Source organism: Pseudorasbora parva, chromosome 12, assembly GCF_024679245.1.
Source record: "Pseudorasbora parva isolate DD20220531a chromosome 12, ASM2467924v1, whole genome shotgun sequence".
Classification (NCBI taxonomy): Eukaryota; Metazoa; Chordata; class Actinopteri; order Cypriniformes; family Gobionidae; genus Pseudorasbora; species Pseudorasbora parva.
This window is the reverse complement of record NC_090183.1, coordinates 8,505,928-8,511,151: the sequence shown is the minus strand read 5'-3', so window position 1 is coordinate 8,511,151 and position 5,224 is coordinate 8,505,928. Positions and strand designations below refer to the sequence as shown.

General features: G+C 33.0%; 1 long non-coding RNA gene across 1 annotated transcript; it reads right to left on the bottom strand.

Moving 5' to 3' along the window:
* Positions 1-3,157: 3,157 nt before the first annotated feature.
* On the bottom strand, positions 3,158-4,577 carry LOC137093451 (uncharacterized). Its single transcript, XR_010908463.1, has 3 exons — positions 4,018-4,577; positions 3,654-3,695; positions 3,158-3,319 (listed from the first exon to the last, which is right to left on the bottom strand). It is a non-coding gene; the product is annotated as an uncharacterized lncRNA (long non-coding RNA).
* Between the last annotated feature and the right edge of the window lie 647 nt (positions 4,578-5,224).

Here is a 5,224-nt window from a genome sequence, read left to right as displayed (position 1 = left end):
AATATATGCGATTTACACTAAGTGCAAATAGCTGTAGATGCTATTTACATTAAATGAAATTCTATTTACACCATATAAAAGTAGCAATTCTTTGCAATATGTGTAAATACTAATTAGATGTGATTTATACTTAATTTTGGTAGACAGATACTATTTGCACGAGTATTGTTGTACATTAACAGGATGCAATAAGAACATATGCTTATATTTATAATTATATATATATATATATATCATGGAACCACTCCACCTTAAAAATACCCAATAAATATTTTATTATTATTAAAAAAAATTGTTAGGCACTTTATTTCCACTTTTAGAACATTTTATTAATTTTTTTATTGAAAGTAAATGCCTTTACAATGTGATATGTGATATGAAAAAGAGCAATCTCTGCAAAAGGCTGATCTGAACCCAGGTCGATCATGTCAAAAACCTAGTGCCATGAGCTTTACACTCTGCAGATGATGCCACTGAAAATGTTGAAGCATGTGCATCTTTTTTTGTATCTTGTGTTGCCCAAGTGGGCGGAGCTAGTGTAAATGGCACTTGCCAACAAGGCGGCCTATTTGCACTTGGTGTTAATCAACACTATATTTTATTTATATGGAATGCTAGGCTATTATTGTAACTTGATAATAAATACACCTTTATGGAAAATACAGTTTTATATAAAAACGTAATCAAATATTTTTCTAATTGTGTAAGCCTTTGGACTGAAAGCCTTAAAGGGTAGATAGCACGCAGTTTCTGCCAGTCTCATGTTAACCTATAGAGTAGTATTGCATCTTTCATATCTCTGAAGAGTCTTTAGTTTTTATTAAAGACGGATACGCTGTACCGATTCTTTCTGAAAACAACAAAGCTCATGCAGGCGTGCAGTGGGTGGAGCTAAAGAGACACAAGCACACACACACACACACACACACACACACACACGCACACGGACACGCACACGCACACACACACGCACACACACACACACACACACACACACACACACAATACTATGAAGCCCCCGCCCATGACATGCAAGAAAAAAAAAGGTAAAACGTACACACGATTTACTATTTGTTCCCTCGATTTATAAATCGTACGCACGTTTTACTAATTCGTTCCCTCGATTTATACATTGTGTGCACGATTTAGCAAATCGAGGGAATGAATTAGTAAAACGTGTGTACTATTTATAAATCGAGGGAACGAAATAGTAAAACGTGCACTGTAAAAAGATAACTGTGAAAAATACAGCAACTTGCTGGCAGCAATTTGCTTGTAAGTTGCTGTATTTCATTTCACAGTATTCTTACTGTAAATATAATCGCAGTAACTTTTTAATTACTGTAAAAAAAAAGTACAGTAATAATCACAGTACTGTATTTTATAATTATACTGTAATCAGGATTACTGCATTAATTTTGTGTACTGTAAAATAAAGACACTGTCACAAATGCCATTTATTTTCTCACTTTTAATTTCAAAAATTCATAAAAAAAATAGTATAGCATAATTTGTTCAATGTTACAATTTATCTGTACATTTTTTATTTCATCACTTTTCTGAACATACAAAAAAACACTTTTCTGAACAAACAAAATCAATATTTATTCAAATGTTTGGATAAAATTACAAATGTATAAAAATGTAATTATTTAAAAACAGCAGGATTTCAAATCTATATATTTTCTGAACATATACATTTTTTTCAATAAGTTAACATTTCTCTGTGAACAATTTATTTCATTTCAGCACTTTTTTGAGCAAACAAAACAATCAATATGTATTCAAATGTTTGGGTAAAATTACAAATCTATAAAAATTAAATGATTTAAAGGGATTGACTTCCCATTGACTTCCTTAGTAGAAAAAAAATACTAAGGAAGTCAATGGGACCCATCAACTGTCTGGTTACCGACATTCTTCAAAATATCTTTCTTTGTGTTCAGCAAAAGAAAGAAATTCATACAGGTTGAGGGTGAGTAAATGATGACACAATTGAAATTTTTGGGTGAACTATCCCTTTAAAAACAGAAGGATTTCAAACCTGAATATTGTTTTTCTCCAATAATGTTTTTTTTCCATAACTATTATTCTTTTAAAACTTGACCTGGACTTCCTGGGCCTGAGTCTTCTGCCCTGTAGAAGAAGAAATTCATTATTAATGTAAAAGTTTAAAAGTAAGACAGATGGGTTGATGACATACACATAAAGTTTTAAATAAATATTAGTATTTTTTATATGCTTTGTTGGTGGTTTGTGGAGTAGCATCCCCCGGGGCTGATATTTTTTTATAGCTTTACAAAAGATGTAAAATGTCAATGTATTTTCGTTAACACAAACTGTAACATCTGTAAAAATAACAACCTATTTTTAAAAGATAAAATGTAAATATTATGGAGTTGCAACTCGACTCTTATTAGACAGAATTGGTTTCTGTCATTTGCCATTACTTTAATATTTAATAACTGTCTACATGAATATTATAAAATTGTACATGAATATCCCACATTTCTGCCACAATACCATGTTTGCAGTTAGTGATACAACAGTGAAATTTATGTTTGTGAGTTCTGAATGGAAAAGTATTCTAACTGGCTGGTGTTGTCACACAATGTTCCTCCTGTTTTTCATGTCAGTGTTGTTGAATCACCTTGTGTTGACGCTGTAAAACTGCCTGATTTGAAAATGATGCTTGGCAGGCCTAAAGGGATAGTTCACTTTAAAATGAAAATGCTATTATCACTTACTCAACCTCAAGTTGTTTCAAATCTGTACGAATTTCTTTCTCCTGCTGAACACAAAAGAGGATATTTTGAAGAATGTCGGTAACCAAACAGTTAACTGGAGCCAGTGACTTCCATAGTATTTTTTTTTTTTACTATTATGGAAGTCACTGGCTCCAGTTAACTGTTTGGTTACCAACATTCTTCAAAATATCCTCTTTTGTGTTCAGCAGAAGAAAGAAATTCATACAGGTTTGAAACAACTTGAGAATAAATTTTAAAGTGAACTATCCCTTTAATAGACAAGTTGCTGGCCACCCCTGACTTTCAATCACTCAATCTTCTGACGAAGAATCTGAAAATAAAAACATTAGGCTATGCATTACCCTATCCAAGAAAAAATACCTATTTTTTTCTATTGGATCAGTAACAACTAGAGATTTTTGGAATGTAAGTGCAAGATGCTTTATATGTGAAGTAACCCTTAATATTGGCATCTATTGTGTATGTTGAGTGCTTGGATCTTACCGAGCATGATGAGTCTGGGAGTGTTTGGCAGGAAATCTGAGCCTCAGCGTTTGCTTAGGTGGAAGTTTCTTGTAACACAAAATAAAACGAAAACACAGTTTTAGAAATCACAAGTTCAATATTCATAAGAGAAAGTGTGTGGCAATACTGTAAAAAATTACAATTTCAAATAATTTTTATTTAAAGCTAACGTAGCTACTATTTAATAAAATAAAAGACGTTATAAATGTAATTTCGCCAGATAAGACAAATATTAATACAATATATGCTCCCAAAAGTCGGGAATGGCACTCTATTAACAATCTAACTTATAGTTTCTGCAGCTTGAAGGCAATGAAGTTCAGAAAAATCATGAAATAATTAAGAATATGTTAAGTAACGTAGCTTAACAGATAACGTTACCTCTAGCTGGCTGCGTTTTCTCGGCCCGCTTAACTTCAATGTCTGATTCCTCAGGCGGCAACAGCAAGCAAGAGAAAAGAAACGAGAGATTATTAAACGGCTACCGCGCCAATAAATACAAAAAATTACACCATTTTAAATTAATGTCATTTCCCAATGCTAACGTTAGTCTTTAATCAAATTAAAGACGTTAAAAATTTAATGTTGCCGGATAAGACAAATCTTAATACAGTAGCCTACAGCCCATGCATGCTCCCACAAGTTTGAATAGCATTTTACCAATCTAGTTTCTGGGGGTTTCCATTCAGAAAAATCATGATTAATCACTATGAAAAATATGTTAAGTTAGGCCTAACGTACATACCTCAGCTGCGTTTGCTTTCAGCTCGAGACCGTCGAGAGTCGGCAGGCTTTGGCTCACTGCCTCACGCGCATGTGGTGACAGGAAAAAAAGCGATCACATTATGTGACGGATCAGCACCAAAAGAGATCACATCCACAATTTAATTTTTATTTAACAATACTATCCTTCTATAAATTAATGACGTTATCAAATGTTGCCAGACTAGAAAATATATCGAAATCATGCAGAAATATTTGTGGAAATAAAATTATAAAATGCACACACAGCATGAGACGAGTTTACTAGAAAGTGTGCCGCTCATTACTCTTTTCTCTCTCAGTGCACTCTTAAAGTTGAACAAACAGTTGACTTTACAAGAGTAAACTTTGGAAATACATTATGTTACCTTTCTGAAGTAAAAATTCGGATGAAAGTGGGGAATCTCGTAGCTTTCCTTGGCTGAAAAAAAAAAATTCTAGAAAATGCTGTATTGTGATTCACAGGAGAGAAAAAAAATACTGTAGAATTTACTCGCCATTGAAAAAAGACCATGATGCTTTGCAGATCTACAGCAACATGCTGTATACAGGTTCTACAGTAAGTATTTTCTCATTTTACAGTAATAATGCTGTGAAAACTACAGATATTGGTTACAGTGTGTGCAAGATTTATAAATCATGGGGAACGAAATAGTAAAACTTGCGCACGATTTAGCCTACATGTCATGTGCGGGGCTCCGTAAAATACATCATGGCATTATCTCTGGATAAATTTTGATTCATTATACGTTTGTGTTGTTTACATGCACTTTTGGCCCTGCTCCAGCATGTTGTTAGCCCTGGCTCAGACATCAAGTGACTGTGTTTATGAGTGAGGCAATTAACATACACTCAAAGTATTTGTTCAAAAATACTGACTCATTAAGGAAAGAAATGCCATTACTGTGTGTTGAAGCAGACTTTCTGTGGCTTTGTTTGGGTTTTGTTTGCTGGATCAAAAACAGACTGAAAATAGTCAAACATGTAAGTTACTCAAAATATAATTCTTAAATTTCAGTAAATAAAAGCAAAATGCATCCTTGTAACTCCAAAAGAGTTTGACCCATTTTTTCAGCAGTGCTGGATCTAGAAGCATTTTTTCTTCTATTAGTTTTGTTAATTTAATGTTTTATAAAAAAAGTATTTTTAAGGTGTTATACCAGTTAAATAAATAGCTTAATCTGAGAGCT